This window comes from Dipteris shenzhenensis, chromosome 16 (assembly GCF_047967505.1).
Source record: "Dipteris shenzhenensis isolate YYH24624 ecotype China chromosome 16, Dip_SZ_1.0, whole genome shotgun sequence".
In the NCBI taxonomy this organism is placed as follows: Eukaryota; Viridiplantae; Streptophyta; class Polypodiopsida; order Gleicheniales; family Dipteridaceae; genus Dipteris; species Dipteris shenzhenensis.
Genome location: NC_141611.1, coordinates 32,922,303 through 32,942,821, shown reverse-complemented (window position 1 = coordinate 32,942,821; position 20,519 = coordinate 32,922,303). Strand labels below are relative to the sequence as shown.

The following is a 20,519-nucleotide window of genomic DNA, read 5'->3' as shown; positions in this document are numbered from 1 at the left end:
TCCGTTGTATTCGAAAATTCTTGCCCTCACACCATATGGCATTGAACATAGTTCACTACACCAAGACACAATCAATTAAATAAGCAATCTAAATTGTTGAAAGATCCTAACTTATGCATAATATTCTATATACCGACCTTGCTCATGCATCCCATAGCATACTCCCATTCTTCCATTGTGATATGCATTCCCTCGTCTCTCTTCTCTCTCCATTTCGTCAACTAGCCAATCCACATAAATATCCTTTGGAAGTGCTCTTAGATGCTAAGGGTATGGCACACGAGATCCGTGGTGTGTATAAAAGAGGGCCCTTGCTCCTTGTCTTCTTGCCTTTGCGTCCTCGTATCTTGTCACCCATCTTTTCATCACATCACTATTAAGCATGCAATATAGGTTGATATTATTAAGCAACTCTGTGTCTATTACTTTGCTACATCCTTTCCCTTGAGGCACAATAGAGTTCATCCTTAGGACTTCATCATCTCTCCATAGTCATGGGAGAGAGCTATCCACATTAACAAGAAACTCAGAAATATATACAAGTGACTCTTGTACCAACCAACCCTTAGCCATGCTACCTTTGGGTCTTGCATTTTGTTTCACGAAACCCTTCAAGGTCTTCATGAATCGCTTGAGGAAGAACAACCATCGTGCATGTACAGTACCGCATATAGCAAACTCATCCACCAAATGCACTATGAGATGTAGTTGGCTTATGAGAATAGAATGTGGAAATGTCTCCTCCACTAAACAAACGACTTCCACTGACATAACTCGAGCATTCTCAAGCATGGTGGGATCTATTCCTTTGAGCTCACATACTTAGAAAGGAAAAAGTATGCCATATTAGCAATATGAACACCTTGCATCCTATAAAGTACATCACAAGCTCGCCCATCTTGTAAATACAATATTCACATTTTGTATCCTATAAACCACCTGACAAGCTCACCCATCTTTTAAATACAATCTTTCATGTCTTTGATGCACTGCGAGAAATGCTAGTAGGTAGTATAATCTAAACACATGAGGAATGGTTGATTAGTTGCTTCTAATTCACTCACAAATTCGGAAGGAAAAAGATATTATGCACATAGAATACTTATTTGCAGGATCTTGTGCCAATCATGAGATTTCAAGCCATATAATTGCTCTAGACCTCTTTTTTGCTCTTCGTGAAGGCTCCCTTCAAACACCTCATGCATCCAGTGGGAGTATGAATTGTAGTGATAGCTCGCTTCACCGCCACCATCTCTAGCTTTGATAACCTCCATGGTGCACGAGGTAAGAAAACACACCCATTTTGCCTCTCTTGTGGGCCAACCTTCATGCATCCTCCCTGTGGTGCATAGATCCTCCCTTATGCCAATGGAATCACATGTCCCATTTAATATGGCCAAATGGTAGATGCCACATTCTTGAAGATATGCATGGGATCAAGCAGGTGATTGATCATGAGGTGGGACCAATATGGTAAACAATAAAAGATGGAGTATCTAAACAAAAGCTGGTGTTAGCGGGCAATCTTTATTTCCATTCAATATAGCACGTAATAGTTACAAACCCTTATTGGCTCATACCAAGTGATGGAGGAGTCGTGGAGCCATCCCAAATTCTCATCCAATCTCCTGCAGTGAGTGACTGTGGGGGTACTTCATGCCAAGGGGTGACATATCTAGGATGATCACGTGGAAGAAGTCGATGGTGATTCTCATAGATGACCTTATTCAATGTGTCTGCCTATGAGGCAACTAGAGAAGGACACAAATAGGACATGCATGGTAACCCAATGTAGTGAGACCTGAACAATAGACACAATTAAGAGTTGAAGGTGGGTTTAGGGTGCCACATTGATTGCCTACTCATAATTAAAAGTGCAATGCTTACGTGAACACTCGCCATAGCCTAGGAAGTAATGCATCGTCCATATCAAGACTACTTTGCAGTTGAAGTTTCGTAATGAGGGAGGCAGGCCTGCTCACATCATGCACCTTGATACCTCTCCAAAGTATCTCTAGCTCATCAATCAAAGGATCCAAATAAGCATCAAGATTTTTTACTTTATGTTTCCCTCGAATTAGAAGGGATAGCATAACATGTCTTTTCTTAATCGCCATAGAGGGTGGAAGATTATAATTCACCAATATCACTGGCCATACACTATAAGAGGTGCTTCTAAGACCAAATGGGTTCACACCGTCCATACCCAATCCAAGTCTCAAACTCCTAGGTTCTTCCTTGAAGCTTGGCCATGTGTCTTCAATATGCTTCCACATAGGAGTGCCTGCAGGAGTTCTCCACTTGCCATCGGTTGATCGATAGGAGGAATGGCATGACATGATCTCTGCAAGGGATTTTCACTTGAACATATGTTGGATGTGAGGGATTATGGGAAAATGTCACAGAACCTTACGAGTAACATCCAAACTTTTGAGATCTGCTCTATATCTTGCCTCTCCACAAGTAGGACACTCTCTTGCATCCATATGTGGTCCATGAAACAGAATGCAATCATTGACGCATGCATGAATGCACCTGTAATCTAATCCTCCAAGAGAGGTCACATGTTGCCTTGCCATATCTCTTGAGGTCGGTAATTTATTCTCCCTTGGAAACATTTTACACAATAGCTTGCACGTGAAGACCATAAATGAGAAAAAGCATTTAAGTAATTGACCCCACTAGCATAATTCACCATGTTTGCAAAATAGACTTTAAAGTTTACTTGAGTAATGCATTTAAACTTGCATTGCTCCATCCATAGATGGTCTGCATGTTTAGTAACTCAAGGGAGGCACATTGAACATAGAATGTGCACCCCTCAAATAGTGGAGTCGATGCTACGGTAAAAAGATCATCCTGCTCCATGCTATCATCCTTACCTTAGGATTGATGGACATATAAATCCCACACCATATCATCAAACACCTCCTCCTCCATGGCCTCATGAGCTAATGGTGGAGGGCTACTATCACCATCACTCCATGCATCCATAACAGTCCCTCTTGAAGATGCCACCTCATATTGCTGACACTTTACCTCCTCACGATGAGCATAGGGCAACATATGCGGATGTGACACTACATCTTGTATCAAATTAAAATGGGATCATAACTCAAGCACATGAACACCCATAGGTATCTCAATCAACCTTAATTCTTTAACACTTACCATGTTTATAGTCGCATCTTATTCTCCATACTTTGAGACGTGATTGAGTAATTATGTGCACACAATACATGTTTTGTCGACATCAATCACACATACATTTGATCTTTTGCTCCAACCACATTTTGCGATGGTGGATACGGAGGGATTCATCTCACTGGAGCTACTTGTTGAAGATGAAGACATCCTATAGATAAACAACCCAAAAAAATTGCTCTTGCATGAGTTGTAAATGTCAAAACTCTATGGAGCGTCTAAAAGCGTGTCTAACACCGCATTTGTATTGTGGAATGCATCTATAGGCATGTCTAAAATGTAGTGTAGATGAGCATTTAGACGCGCTTTTAGACATGTTGATAGACGCACAGGCTGCGAGCTGATTTTCAAACCTACTTTTAGTGTACTTGCTTTCCTTCACATACTTTTAGCATCGCACGGCTTGCTTTCCTATTAATAGACACAGCTCTACGCATCCACACTTATCTCCAAGCACCCACACTCATCTCCAAGCTTACACAATCATCCCCAAGCACACAAGAGAAGAGGGTGAAAAAGGAAGAGAAGAAAGAGAAGCTTAACGGATGTTTTTGGTACTAGTGTTGTTCTTTTTGGGATTGGGCACATGTCCTTTTCAGTTTCTTTGAAAAAGATGTCTGTCGGAGCATGTTGTGTGGATAAAAAATGTAAATATCTTTTCCACTTGTTGCATGCTGATGGATAGGTGCATAGCTATGTACATAGCTAGTTGGTGATGGCTTTGATCTATGGATGCTCTCATAAAAATCTCTACACTAATGTCGAGATTTTCTTGAGATGTAGATACTCTTGTAGGGACTCTTGGGAGATGATGAGTTGTAATGTGGGTGCACCAATCACTCTAGATCATGGTATCCATTTTGTGATAATGTTTTATTATAGGATGACATGTGCTCTTTGTGATTGTCGTGAGTCATGTGTATATAGTGGCTTGCAATTGTGTGTACACAATCGATGATTTGGGCATTAGTTTTGAGATCTGTGTATGTATTTGCGTGCTTGCTCATGTGTGAATGAATAAATGTGCAAGTGCTTGGGGTGGAGGTTTTTTTGGTGTGCATTTGAGAAGGGTAAAAAAGCAAGATCTTTGGAAGTTTGTGGAACATGATGTGGCCATGCAAACACACATAGCCCATCTACATGAATCTAGAAGGAAGGCGTGATGGGGGACTTCTAAAGAAAGAAGAGGTACATGATTGAGAAGGAGCTCGCAGAAGCAGAGAGAGTTAGGGGAGAGTTGATGGAGTGGCCAGCCATGGATGAGCCCGCAGAAGGAGGCATGGTGATCTAAAAGGCTCGAACGGGAGAGCTGGGTGATAGAAGGGAGGCCAGGAACTACATGAGCTGAGGAGCTGGGCAACAAAAACCATGAGCTCCATGAGCCCTATGAGCAAGAGTAGAATGGTAATGCTTGTGATCATTCCATGACAGGGAGGCGATACTACTCAAGGGCCGGAGGACCTTGGATGATAAGAGGCAAGCGAGTTGACAAAAGGCGATGGGAGAGCTCCGAAATCTGATTATCGCTACTATGTGGCTGGATGCATGAAAAGAGAACAACCAAGAGGGACTGGGTGCATGAGCTTGAGGATATTGGAGGAAGCTGAAGACTAGAGATGGGGGGAAAGGTCAATGGAGAATCACCCATTGAGCTTCGCAGGGAGGCTTTCTTCATAGTGCGCAGGATTGATGAATTCTTGGTTAGAAGGAGGTTACAAGCTATTGCTTAGTGGAAGTCTGAGGTGTAGCTATAGTATCATTTTTGCTATCAAGAAGACTGTGGTGATATAAGCTATGAGTATGGAGTACTCTACGAGCAAGAGAAAGATACAGATGCTAGACTTAGTTGTGTAAGTGCAGAGATGGTTGATGCGATCCGCTAGCCACTCTTTCTCTCTTTAGTCACTGTTTGTAGTTTTGGGGAGATTTATGGAATGCTAGAGCTCATTGTTTGAGAAGGAGATGCTATGGAGCAGTTATGATCACATAATTTATGAGATACTGCTCTTGATGAATACTTACGAGTCTTGGATGTGGGATTTTGATTGTGGTTTGATGCATTGAAAAGTCCAATATTGAGTTGGTATCCACACTAATACAGCGTCGCATAGATACTGACTACTCTCCCTCTAAACCCCCCAAAAAATCACACAAAGTAGTCTTTTGGGACAAGCAACCACTCACAGGGGAACCTTGTTCCCGACTCCCTCATCCTCATGAGCTGGACCATAGTGAGCTGGAACATACACGGGCTCCATGACTGTGTTCATAGTCAGTTGTAGTACCTGATACTCCAATGGGAGTTGTAGAGGGAAGTGGTAGGGTAGGCAGTGGACATCCTTATGATGTAGGAGCACATGTTTTCAACTTTAGACATCAAACGATGCCATCATCTTCTCCCAGGGAGAGGTCCAGAGGAGTGGTCCCCTGTGGTAGGATGGAGTGGAGGGGTTTGCATCTCAGTCTCATAGACTTTGGCCGTAGAGGTCTACGATTAGGGCAAGCTCATTCCACGGGTAGTTTGGATGGGAGTTCTGATGGGAGAGATCTTGAATGTGTATGCCCCAACATGTAGACAGCACCACCCATCCTTTTGGAGGAGGTTGTCAGAGTGTCATTTGAATGTTGACTCCTGGATTGTTGAAGGGGACTTCAACAAACTAGAGTTTGGGGAAGACAAGCAGGGCAAAGCCTCTTTTTTGAGATGCTAGTAGTAGAGTGTAGCACCTCGGAGCAGTTCATTTTCATTATCAGTGGGGCAGAGGTCCGTGAAGAGAGAGAGATTTTAGTAGGACACCTGGCAGCCTTCTCCTCTCCTTTAGACAGAGAAGACACGATGGATTGCTAGAGATACTAGATTGTTTCTATGTTGGGGATTGGGCATTACATAGAGGTGGATCTACTGAGATTCTAGTAGGTACCACGATGTCAGACCACTCTCCAGTGGTACTTCACTTGGATCAGCCCCATCGAGGTCTACCCCAAGAGGGGGTCTGCATATCAGAGGACCTTCTGGAAGACGAGGAGATTCATAAGGTCATGGTAGGGATTTGGGAGTGGCACCAAGTGAGGGCTGGTGGGCTACATGGGTGGCGGATGCGATTCAGTTGAGCAGTGAGGAGCTACAAGCTCACACCCTTAGACAAAGGAGCACCCTTCAGGAGCATGAGTGGGCTTTGAGGAGAGACCTCACCTCCATCGAGTTGCTTAGGGAGTAGGACCTAGTGGCTCAGTGGCTTAGTGATAGATTCAAGAGCGCTCATCTCAAGCTCCAAGACACGGAGGTGTAGCAGGCTGAGTTCTATCATTCCTCCCTAGCCCAATGGGTGCAACAGAGGGACAGGATGACAAAACAGTTCTTTCAGACCACTGGGCCCCGATCGACAGGCACACAACTATAGCATCTCCAAGACTCGCAGGGCATCATGCGCACTAACCCATAGGAGATTTTGGATAGGACCATCTATTTTTACAGCCAACTCTTTTAGATGAAGAGGATGACCCCAGCTGGTCTTGTGGCCTGAGAGCCAGTTTGGGATCACATTCTGCTAGTATTCTCTCAGGACTTATGCAGTAGATTTGAGGATCCTTTCATAGGTGAGGAGATTTGGGAAGCCCTCAGGGCTCTCCCAACCCAGAAGTTTCCCAGCAAGGATGGCTTGACTTCGGCCTTCTTCCAAAACTTCTAGGAGATTATCTCCACCCCTTTCCATCTAGCTTGCCAGGAGATTTTTGACACATGCCTTCTCCCTCATTCTTTGAGTAGGGGGTGGATTTGTTTGATCTTGAAAGGGAGAGATAGGTCAGACATCTGATAGTGGATTCCGATCACTCTGCTTGATATTGCATACAAGATCCTCGCCAAGGTCTTGAGTTTGCGGTTACGATCCCATCTTACCAACATCATCCATGACACACATACCGGGTTTGTCTAGAAGCGTATCATCCTGGACAACATCTTCACATTCTAGGACGCATTGGATTGGTCCAAGGAGGATTCACAACCATTGGCATTCCTTCTCTTAGAATTTGACAAGGCCTATGATAGGGTGGAGTGGTCTTTCTAGGAGGTCACTATAAGGAGATTGGGTTTCTCAAACAGATGTGGGTCAGAGGAGTTTCAGCGCCCTCAAGCCTTAAGTCATTTGTGGTTCAAACCCCATGCATGAGGCTCAAAACCTAGAGTGGCGAGGCTTAATTCCTATGAGACACTTAACCGCAGGTTGCCATTAGAACATACAAGTTGGCAGTTGGAACCTATAACTCAGTAGCTGGAACATACAATTTGTGCACATTGCCTGCAATCTTTGGCCTTGGGGTATTTGGGGCTCAAAGTCCCCGAGCTTGTATTGTACTCCTTCCATGGCTGTAACCGTTGAAGTAAATCATGAAGCCTAATCACCTCTAATGATGATGATTGATTAACCTACATTCGACGAGGACTGTACTCTGTCGATGTTAACATGCTCCCCTTCCTATTGTTGATCTGAGAGTCAGCCACACTACCCATTATCATTCTTGCACTCATCTCAAAGCCTTACTCTCAAACTCTTTTTCCATCTCGCCTTACTCCCTCACCATCACTTGTTCTTGTGGTCCATATTCCCATAGCTTAAAGCTCCATGGATCTTTTTGAAGTCATCAATTCCACGGAGCAAACCATTAGCACCAACAAAGAATGGATCATCGAGAATGAGGTGAAGAGGGAGCAGAGAAAGAGACAGTGAGGTCCATTAACCCAAGGCAAAAAGGACGAGTTTGCTTGTCAAAAATGTTAGATATCAATGCTCCACTCTCGTGTAACTACGTGGGAACCAACTAAATCTACTTGTAAGCCCCCCATATGAGGACAAGGCATTTGAGTAGCTCGGTTATCCGGTAGGTCTTGGTTTGGACACTAGGGAGCCATGTGTTGCTTGATGGCTAGATAGCTTCATATAGAGTTGGCACACTACCAACTAGGCTACATGCAAGTGCAGGAAGGCATCCCATGACTGACTGCACTGAGGGTAGATGGAGCATTTCTCGAGGCAGCCCCCACTCTCGAGTTGTGAGGCCCATTTGGAGCCCCAGATGATCCCGGATGGCTCTGGGCAAAACGAAAACCATAGGTTATTGCTCTATTCTGTGCTACGGTTCTAACGTGTGGTCGGTGGCCTATTTCAGGACCGACCGCCAGTCAGATGTTTTGGGCGGACTCGATCTCCCAATTGGGTCTAACCGACTACAATTGGTGGGGCTATATAAGAGCAAGCTCGTAAAGCCCATATTCATCACTGGCTACAGCAACCCTGATTCCTTAGCATCCAGCCCCCGTCCTCTACTATTTCCAGCATGCCATTGAAGCTTCTCACACAGGAGCACATGGCTAGGATGCAGTGCCATCTATTGTATAAGTTTTACAGTAATCAAATTTTTTATTCTTCATACTATCAACTTTTCTCTCTTGCATACGAGATCCTGTTATCTATTGGGCACAGACGTATTATTTTCTTACATGGTATCAGAGCCTGGGCTCTAGCGAGAAGATTTGGTAGTGTGTTTCTGTTTGCGAGCAGATTGTGAGAGATGGCCCAGCCCGCAAGACTGTGAATCCCACCATTCGGCAAAAGCGAAAAGATGGAGGGCTCTAACTATCCACTCTAGAAGTTCAAGATGAAGACCATCCTAAGTGCATCCTAAGTGCATACGATCTTTGGGATACTGTAGCTGGGGTGGACCTGAAGCTGGATGCGAGAGCAAATCCAGCTAGTGCAGCACAACACATAGTACCAACTGCGGATGAGATTCTCGCGTGGACAAGAAGAAATGCAGATGTGCTATGTTCTATTGTCTGCAGTGTAAGTGATTCTATCATGGCATTAATTCAACATGTCACCACAGCAGAGGAGCATGGACAGTCTTGAAAAATCAGTACGAGACCATGAATCAGATGCAAATTCAGAATCTGGAGACTCAACTCATGAACGAGAAATTGTCTGAGTCTCAAATGGCAGAGAAGTTCATCACCAGGGTGAAGAATCTGTGCGATCAGATGACTATGATTGGCATCACCATAACCAACAAGAATCTAGCACGAAGGTGCATACAGATTCTCCCATCAAAGTACAACGGCCTTGTTACGGTGTTGAATACGCAGAACAAAAATCTGCCCAACTTTGAGGATTTTAGCGCAATGCTTCTGGAGGAGGAGATGCGTCAAAAGACAAGGACTAGAGAAGACTCAACTTTCTAGGCTAGATCAAAGAAAGGTAAGGGTAAGGACTATGGTAACCCATCTTCTTCTGATGATAAAAAGAGAAAGAAGAAGATCAAGTGCTTCTATTACAACAAGGCAGGGCACAAGCAGAATGAGTGCCAGAAGAAGATTGCAGGAGAAGAACAGAGTAAAGAAAGAGTCCAACAACAGTGCACAGGCAGTACCAGTAGAGCTGTTCATAGCAATTGAGGAGATTTGCACAGAGGCAGTTCATGTACCTACAAATGAACCTTAGATTATTGACAGTGGTGCATCATGCCACATGACTAGTCAAAAGGATTGGTATACCTCTCTCCATCAGGTAGGGAATGACATCCTGGTAGCAGTTGGCAATGATGCAAAATGTCTAGCAAAAGGAAAAGGTACGATTGCTCTCAAGTCAGATGGAGTTGTAAAATAGTTGTCCGATGTTCTTTATGTGCCAGATATCAAGAGGAACTTGTTGTCCGTTTCTGCGATCACGGATCGGGACCTCAAGTTCAATTCGATAAGAATGGCACATAGATTTTGGATCTTCAAGGAAAGGTCATTGGTAAAGTTACACGGCACAACAACATCTATGAACTCTCAGCTTTCAATGCTCGAGCTGATGTGAGTAACAGTAAGTTGTGGCATGAGAGGTAACTTGGTCATCTAAACCTTAGTTCTTTAAAGGAGATGCATAAAAGTGGAATGATTGCAGACCTACCAGAAATTACAAATTTGCCCAGAGTCAGTGTGACTCACCTTTTTCACCTACACACACAATAGGAACAATAACTGAGAGCTTGATGGCATTAATATTTTCATTCACTATTCTATTCAAAATCATGTTGTCAGATAAATATTTGCACTATAATGGTCATTTCTGAGCAATCTAGTAAGAATCTCATCGTGCGACGGAAGAAAAATGTGTTTGGCATCATGCGAGGAGCTCAGAAATGCCAAAACCCGCTATGGCACATATGAGGCCTATTTGACTTGGCATTTTTGAGCTCCCCGCATGATGCCAAACACATTTGCCTTCTGTGCCATGGTAAAAAACACTAAACTTGCATAAACTAATGGAAATCATCACGTAACATGTATAATAACATGGGAACAGTAAATAGAACATAGAAATATCTTTTATTCATTGGCCTCAAAGAGCAGAGATTTACAAAATGATTCAGGTTACACCAAATGAACCTAAACAACATCTAGGGCCTAGGGGAGGGATCGGAGTGGATGCACTTGGCAAGTGCAATGTCCTTGTCCATCATTGTTTCTCTTTTGGCATGGATAGCACATAACTTCACATCTTCAAAATGATCTACTTTCCTTTGCTCCGTTGCCTCCTGAATTGCTCCCATAGCACACATTATCCTTGTAATGCTGTGCTATTTCACGTACAACACATTGGAAGGGTTCATGGGGAATGAGATTGTCCACAGTGGTTTGGAACTTGTGGATCTCCTGAAGTTCCTTCATGCCTGATTTTTTGCACCTCTTAATCTTTAGGGGACCCTGCACTGGCCTCTGGACATGGCCCCATGGTTGCTTGTCTGTTTTGAACTTCTTTTGCCTCTCCTCCCTTGCAATCACCTCTTCAGACTCCTCGTCCTGTGTTTGGTGGGTCGTTCGAGGTGGCTTGTCATGCCTTGGGGTCTTCTTTGTCCTTGGTCTCTTTATCTTTTCATGTAGCTGTGAGACAGTAGGCTGAGGCTCTTGCTCATCTCATACTAGAGGCTACTCATATGTGATAATATCAAGGCACAGAGGGTTGATGGTGCTCTTCTATGTGGTCTCGTGTGGTCTGCTTGGTTGGAGGATTGGGGCCAAGGTTCATTATATCTACAAGCTGATGGGATATCTCAAGGTGTATGCCTCAGGCACACCTTATGTTTCTATGTGTGAGTGCTAGAGGCACAGTTAGGTGCCCATAAGCACAGTTAGGTGGTGGAGAGCCACATAGGATGATTGAGAGAATCTAGGAGCAGATTGAGGAGATGATTGTGGAGCTCTGAAGTCATCAGTGATGTCAGTGAGCATGTATGAGGTGCCTACTTAAGGACCTCACTCTTCTTCATTCTACAAGCAAGTAATGCAAGTATTTTGAGTTTGTGTCCACTCTTTCCTTTCCTTTCAGCTTACCAACATGGTATCAGAGCCATGCTACCCTCCATAGCCTCCCTCATCCTCAGCCTGTGCACCTTGAGTGCTTCTCCTCTATCCTTCCTTCTCCTTAGAAGGAACCCATAGTTTGAGCTGCCTACATACAGCATCCCGTCATTCACTTTCTTCAGCCTGTCATCCACGCTACCTCTACTCACCGTCGCTTTCAAGAGCTTGATTCAAGAGCTTCCTACGATCCAATGTGGAAGAACAACTCAAAAGATACTTAACATTAATGGCTAATTGTCCGTGAGCTCCTGTTGCTCTCCAACTACTCGTTCCATTCATGGATCTATGCACATTTCTGGATTTGATTTGTTCAGTTGCATGATCTTTATCATCACTTAGCTACCATTTGCTGCATCTACCCATGCTTCTCCTGGCGACCCTGCTCACTTGCTGCCCACGCAGTCGCTCTTGAGGCCCACGCACCCTATCCTGGCTATTGTGGCATCACCATTCTTGAGTTGTTCCATTGAAGACTGTCAGTGTTCATTGCTTTTGGATTCTCAGCGACCATTAAGACTGCATAAATCTATGCTGAACATTGTTCAAAACATATGTTCTTTTGCTACACATGTGCACGCAATAGTTGAAGGCACAACAACGATGCTATCGCTCAACCATTAGAGGGGGATGTTCGTAGACAGCTATCATTGCCTCAATATCTGTATGAAGCTATCAACTCTTCTATGATCGCCCAAGCTCCAAAAGCTTCCTGACGTCCGCTTACAGCACAAGAAGCTACTGCAGTTCGTTTTCACAAAAGTAGTCGCATGTGAAGCATATGTGTTTGATGTTGTTAGAGCCTGTGTACCGAAAATTAATTTAGATTATCTCTTTGAGCAAAAGCGTGAAGTTGCTAAAGCTATCTCAGAAGAGCTTGAGATGGGTGCATACGGTTACAGCATAGAACAGACTTTGATAGTTGATGCTGCAGTCAGGCGGGCTATGAATGAAATCAATGCCGCTCAAAGGTTACGAGTGGCATCTAAGTATAAAGGAGACTCTGAGAAGATTCTCCAAGTAAAACAGGTAGAAGGTGAAGCAGAGTCCAAGTATCTAGCTGGTATGGGTGTCGCACAGCAGTGCCAAGCTATAACGGATGGCCTTCAAGAAAGTGTTCTTACTTTTTCTAGTGGTGTCTATGATACAACTGCCAAAGACGTAATGGACATGGTGATGCTCACATAGCCCATAGTTGACACCAATGTTTCTTTGCAGAGCCAAAAAGGAAGCAACTTCAAAGACAATCTACTTAGAGTTGATAAGCCTCCACAAGATGAGGCATCCTTTGAAGATTATGCATTTTAAATCATCTCTATGTATGCTCCAGATCTCTCTTTTTATGTCAAGGTACTCAGCCTGGATAGTCCTCCAAAATGAATGAAATAAACTATTGTGTTTTGTGTGTTTTGTAAACACCTCTGGTCACCTTATGATGTAGGCCATGTGTATGTTTTGCTCCATGGTACCTCCTGCAGACATTGTGTGCATGTACATGCAGGGGAGATAACCATTGGAAGGTCTTTTTGTATCCCTTTTGTTTACCTTACACCTAAGGGAACTCTTGCGAGCATGAGAACCTAGCCATAGATTAATCCTTGACCACCATGAGATGGCATGAGAAACTATGAGACTAGATGTATCCTTGACATAGCCTGAGGCATTCCCTTGAGGGGGGGTTTGATGGGATATCTCAAGGTGTATGCCTCAGGCACACCTTATGTTTCTATGTGTGAGTGCTAGAGGCACAGTTAGGTGCCCATAAGCACAGTTAGGTGGTGGAGTGTTGAGATATCGAGCTCCACTCACGATATGCCAGGGTGACCGTTGTGCATTTATGTCACCGACTTGTTAGCTACAGATGCGGTTGGCACACCACCCACGAATAATAGCTGGATGACAGCTATCCTTATCTACACTAGTTCGTGGCTCAGTTAGTATGCCACCTTAGTTAGTTGAGTTTGGTTTGAGACCCACATATAGGGTTCTTCTATTTCTTTGTACTAGAGTTCTTTTGGCTTTCACAACTAAGAAGAGGAAAACTATTTTCAGCCTCCACCTGGCAAATTCCATGGCTCCCAAGGTCATTAACAAAGAAATCAGGACACATTTTGTGGCTCCCAAGGTCAAGTGACAGGGTCATTAAAATAGATTTATCAATCATGGCTGGTACTTCACGCCAAGGAGAAATGCATAGTGTTTTTTGTTGGTCTCAGTGATCAACATGTTTCAAGCCCAAAATATAGTATAGAGGTAAAGAGGATTGCTGGCATGGTCACAAAGATAGATATTCAAGAAGAAAATGGTTGATGGGACAGACGCCATGCTACCACATAGCATGTTAACAACCATGTCGAGCATGTGTCCAACTTGTGTCTTACATCATGCTTTGTACATGAAAGTCAGTATTTCACATATGCTATTGTAGTAGCTATCAATGCTTACATCTACATGATAGTTATTTCTCTCACGTGCACTACTTTCCAATCCCAACCATATGACATAACTATTTGGAAGATTTAAAGGAATTTGTTCATGTTAGAAGCAATCTTAAATATCCAAACTTTAAAAAAAAATGCTCAGGGGGGTCACTATGTATAAACCCTCTATATCACGTGCGTTCAAGGCCTATATTTAAAATCCCTTATCTGTAAATTATTTCATTAATAAAATGTACCCCTTTTCTATACAAATCTGTAAATTTTTTCCAAAACTATTTTAAACAGTCCCTTATGTATATTTATTTCTGTAAATTTTAGGAATAAAAAATATCCTTCTTTTGAACTCACGTGATAGGGTTACATATGATGAGTGACCCCCCCGAGAAAAAATGTAAGGAACTAGAAATTGATTGGTTTACAATACCCATGGTCAAAATTAATGTCAAATTCCATTGGCATAATTCCAGATATTAAATGTTCACTCATTTACATCTTCAGCTTGTACATGGGATACTCTACTTTCTACATGGTTAATGCCTTGTAGGATGCCAACAACGAATTCATACACTTGGTCCCTCACCTCTCTTTATTAGCTTTTCTTCATTGCCAATCAAATATTTTCTTAACCTCAAGGCAAATCCTGTGAATACTTGGTTGCAAAAGTTGCACATCCACTTCTGGCGACCTAACATTGTAACAAAATCCTACAGTTTCACAATATTTTTCCCTTGTCCATGAGCCTTGTTTTATGGTTTATGTTGTCCTACCCTATCTTCTCCATCCGCCATGATTGCTGTCCATGTAAAAGAGATAAACCATCTCAGATCATTAATAGTATGGCATCTCCCTAAATCAACAAAATGCCAGTTCATGGTCACTCACGGAGTTGTTTTGGGACACATTGTTTCTCAACATGGGATTGCAACAACTGGCATGGAAAAAATCAAAATCATTATGGAATTGCCTCCTCCGACAAATTCCAAATGTGTACAGGCCTTTATGGGATGTTTTAGCTATTATAGAAGATTTATCTTGTGGCATGCCATGATAGCCAGACCACTTTACAAATTATTAGTGGAATTCTTATGTATTGAAGAGTGCAACCAAGCCTTTGAGCTTTTGAAGTGGCACCTAATCCCATCAGCCATCCTTATATATCTCAATTGGGATACTGATTTTCATGTTCATATTGATGGCTCCAAGTATGCAATTGGGAGTGTGCTTTGCCAACCTAGTGAACATAAGAAAGACTACCCATTCTACTTTGCCTATTGACAACTCAATGAGAGATCAACTATAGCACTACATAAAGAGAAGCCCTAGCAATGGTTACAGTGTTAAGAAATTTCAAAACTATTTATTGGTGGCAAATGATTTTGTCTTCTACACCAACCATCAAGCATTTGTTTATCTTGTGAACCGTCCATGTACAATAGGAAGAATAACTGGATGGCTACTCTTGCTTCAAGAAATCAATTTCAAAATAGTGGTTTGCAAAGGTGCCCAACACTGCATTGTTGATCACCTGTCTTGTGTCAAGTTAGGAGAAGAAGCCATTGGATTGGAAGATGACTTGCCAAATGCCACACTATTTCAAATAAATGATGTTTCACAATGGTATGTAGAAATCATTGCGTACTTAATGGCAAGAAGACCACCCCCTAAAATGAAAGCATTGGATGCCCAAAAACTAATTTTAAAAGCTGCATCCTATTAACTCATTGTAGGACAACTATATAAGATGGGCAAGGACTAGGTTTTAAGAATATGTGTAATTTCTCATGAGATCATGCCAATCCTCAGTGAAGTCCATGATGGCATTGCAGGAGGACACTTCCAAGGGGAAACCACAGCAAGAAAAGTCCTCCTTGTAGGCTACTGGTAGCCAACACTTTGGGGAGATGCCTATGAATATGTCAAAAGATGTTATGTATGCCAACATACCAATAAACCACAACATAAGGACTTCAACCCCCTAAAAATAGTGTGAAGATAGTGGAAGAGAGGGAAGGAGTTTAACTTGTAGCTTTCTCACATACACAATGGGGGAATACACACACAGGTGGAGGCTGAAAAATAGTTTTCCTCTTCTTAGTTGTGTAAGCCAAAAGAACTCTCGTACAAAGAAATAGAAGAACCCTATATGTGGGTCTCAAAACCAAACTCAACTAACTAAGGTGGCATACTAACTGAGCCACGAACTAGAGTAAATAAGGATAGCTGTCATCTAGCTATTATTCGTGGGCAGTGTACCAACCGCATCTGCAGCTAACAAGTCGGTGACATAAATACACAATGGTCACCCTGGCATATCACGAGTGGAGCTCGATATCTCAACACTCCCCCTCGAGATCAATCCCAATTCTTGCACACCAAGCAGGTCTCTGAACTTGCGTAGCTTCTCTATGCCCAATGCCTTCATGAATATGTCAGCGACCTGATCCCCTGTGCTGACATAAACTAGATCAATAAGACCTAGTGAAACCTTCTCCCGCACATAGTGATAATGCACCTCAATGTGCTTTGTCCAAGAATGATAGACTGGGTTATTTGTCAAGTGTATGCTGCTCATGTTGTCACAATAAATGATAACTCGCCCATCTGTAGACTGATGCATATCGTAAACTAGCTTATGCAACCAAGCTACCTCACATGCAGCCATTGCTACACCCCTGTACTCAGCCTCTATACTCGACAAGGCAACTTTAGGCTGTTTCATGCTACTCCAGGTGACTGCAGCACTCCCAAAAGAGAACACATATCCACTGGTAGATCGTCTATCAGAAGTACTACCAGCCCAATCAGCATAAGTTTATCCATGCAATTGTATCTGAACCCCAGCCTCATAAAATAGTCCATATTGCAATGTGGACTTCACATACCTGAGTATGCGTCTAGCTACATCCAAATGTGGTTTCCTTGGAGCCTGCATAAACTGACTTACCAATCTAATAGCATAGCTTAAATCTGGCCTGGTAATAGTCATATAAATTAAACTTCCTACTATGCGTCTGTACATAGTAGGGTCTTCCAGAAGCTCACCTGCATCTGTGCTCAACTTCACATTCTGCTCCAAAGGAATTGAAATAGGCTTACAGCCTGTCATCCCATATTTGGACAGCATGTCCAATCCATATTGCCTCTGCAAGAGCTGTATCCCACTTAGTGATCTAATCACCTCAATGCCCAAGAAATAACGCAACTCTCCCAAATCCTTCATCTCAAACTTCTGCTTCAATAGCATTTTCACATGAAGGATATCTTCATCACTATCACCTGTGATGATCAAATCATCAACATAAATGACAAGCAACATAATACCTTTCTTTGTTTTTCTCACATAGAGTGAGAAATATGCCTTGGAAATCTGAAAGCCAATAGTGACAAGATACTGTCCTATCTTGTCAGACCATGCTCTAGGTGCTTGCTTCAAGCCATACAAGGCTTTCTTCAACCTACAAACAAACTCAGGATGAATAGCATGAACATAACCTGGTGGCTGCTCCATAAAGACCTCTTCTTGCAAATCACCATGCAAGAAGGCATTCTTTACATCCATCTGATGTAAAGACCATCCCTTTGATGTAGCCATAGCAATGACTGCTCTTATAGTTGCCATCCTTGCAACCGGACTGAATGTTTCTTCATAATCAATGCCATATGTCTGTGCATACCCCTTGACAATCAAATCTTGCCTTGTATCTGTTCACAGAACCATCTGCATTGTGCTTGATCTTATAAACCCACTTATAGCCAATTGCATTCTTGTCTTTAGGAAAAGGCACCAATTCCCATGTAGCATTTGCTTCCAAGGCATCCATTTCTTCATCCATGGCTTTCTCCCATTTATCATTTCCCATGGCTTGTTCTAAAGAAGTGGGTTCTGGTTCCTGTATCACTTTGACCATATAGGCATAGTGAATGGTTGTAAATCCATCATATTTCAGCCTATCCACAAGATACCTAGCTCTGGTAGACCTGCGCAAAATAGGCTCACTTCCACGTGCTCCCAAAACATCCCTGGTCTTCCTTACTTCAGGTGTAACAATAGAAGGAATACCCAACTCATCATCAATGCTCTGTTCTGAGCCACTGAATTCACCATCTACATAAGAGTGACCTGCATTCACATCAAACATGGGCTGATCTACCTTCTCTTTTCCTTTTTGTGATACCTGCATACCACTATCTGCATTGCTTTGAGGAGATTCTCCTGATCTCAATCTGCCTGTCCATGGTGAAGTATGTGAACCACTGCTAGAGGACACTGCAGGTCCACTGATATTTTGTGATTGTTGCTGTGAATTCTGTGCAGCATTACCATTTTGTGCATCTACATCAATCATCACATTTACTGGTTTATACCAGTTGCTCATCTCATCAAAAACAACATCTCTGCTCACTGTAAACTTATGACTAGAAGGGTTATAGCATGTATACCCTTTCTGCTGTAGAGAATAACCAATAAAGATGCACTCCTCAGCTTTTGGATCCAACTTGGACCTCAACTCATCTGGCACATGAACATAGGCAATGCATCCAAAAATTTTCAAATGAGAAATGTCTGGTTTCCTACCAGTATACATCTCCTCTGGTGTCATGCCATGTATTGCTACAGTGGGAGTCCTGTTCATTATGTAAACTATTGTAGCAACTGCTTCAGCCCAATAATAATCTGGTAGATATTTTTCATTTAGCATGGCCCGAGATACCTCTCCAATATGCCTGTTTTTCCTTTCAACAAGTCCATTTTGCTCTGAGGTATGACTGCATGAATATTGCTGCTTTATGCCATGCTCCTGCACGAACCTTGCAAACTCATTTGTGAGGTACTCTCCCCCTCCATCTGACCTTAGGCATTTTATTTGCAGGCCTCTTTCTTTTTCAACCATAGCTTTAAAAGCTTTGAAGTGCCCAAACACTTCACTTTTCTTTTTCATAAAATACACCCAAACTTTTCTATTGAAGTCATCAATAAAAGTGACAAAATAGTGATAGCCTCCAATAGATGTAGCTTTAGTAGTCCACACATCATAGTGGATTAATTCCAATGGCTTTTTACTCTCTTGAACATGCCTAGGAAATGGTTTCCTTGCCTGTTTTCCAAATTGAAAGGCTTCACAAACCTTATGCATTTTTGCAACCTTGAATTTAGGCAATCCTGCAATAATATTTTGGGCTTGCATTGATTTAAGTCGCTGTATATTAACATGACCAATGCGATTATGCCAGATATCAGTATCTGCAACTACACCGGTCCCATGTGCAAACATTGCTGCACTCAATTCAAGCATGTCCACATCCAACGTAAACATCCTGCCCTTCTTCTTTCCTTTTGCTATCAAGCGACCGTTATTTTTCATATCCTCAACAAAGCATCCTTGAGGGTTAAATCTGACCTGCAAGCCCTGCTCAACCATTTGACCAACAGAAACCAGGTTCTTGGTGATGTTCGGGACATGAAATACATCAGACAGGTATTTCTTTTTCCCATCCTGCATAGACAAAGGAATTTTACCAATCTGCACAATAGGATGTGCAGTATCATCACCAGTCTCCACAAATCCTAGTTTTTCCATTTTCCTTGCATCCTGCATCCATTCTACATGACCTGTCATGTGGTTTGATGCACCTGAGTCAACATACCACACATCATTTTGTTCTTCTGCACTTGTCACAGAATTGGTCATATGTTGCAGCATAAATAGATGCTCATTTCTGTCATCACCCTGTCTACTGGAGGATGCATAATTGCCTTGCTGCAATTTTCCATTCATAATGTCATTCTACTTTTTGTAGCAGTCCTTAGCCATATGACCCATTTTACCATAGTAGTAGCATTCAACATTGTTGTTTGCATTTTGGCCTCTCTGCCATCCACCACGGCCTCTTTGGCTGTTGCATATTCTGATTTCTACCATGGCCTGCAGATCGGCCTCCTCTACCTCTGCCTCTACCTCTTCCAACATTTGAGTAGAAGACAGTTTCTTTTGAAGTTCCTCCGGAAGAAGATGCACCCCCATTTCTCTGCTCTTCAAAAATTAGAAGAGCAAACAACTCTTCAAAATCAGGAAATTTTTCACGGACGGCAATGGATGTCCGGAACTGTGCATAATCCTTTCCTAGACCATTCAAGGTCACAGAAACTAGATCATCATCTTCTACTGGCAACCCAATGGAAGCAAGTGCATCTGCAATTTTCTTCACCTTCATGTGGTAGTCATTGATGCTCAAATTTTCTCTCTGCACATTGTGCAACTCCTATTTGAGCTGCATTTTCTTGGCTTGCATATTTGTGCTGTACATATTTGCCAAAGTATCCCATGCCTCCTTTGGCATACTTGCATCCTGAATATGCACAATCATAGAATCCTAAATACTGATAGACAGCCAGTACATAACTTTTCTGGCTCTCTCATGCCATCCTTTAAATGCCTGCATTTCATGTTGATTGGGAACATTAGGAAGAACTGGTT

At 42.6% G+C, this 20,519-nt stretch overlaps 1 pseudogene; it reads left to right on the top strand.

Moving 5' to 3' along the window:
• The first annotated feature begins 4,820 nt into the window (after nucleotides 1-4,820).
• LOC147892857 (hypersensitive-induced reaction 1 protein pseudogene) lies at nucleotides 4,821-12,790 on the top strand (annotated as a pseudogene).
• The last annotated feature ends 7,729 nt before the right edge of the window (nucleotides 12,791-20,519 follow it).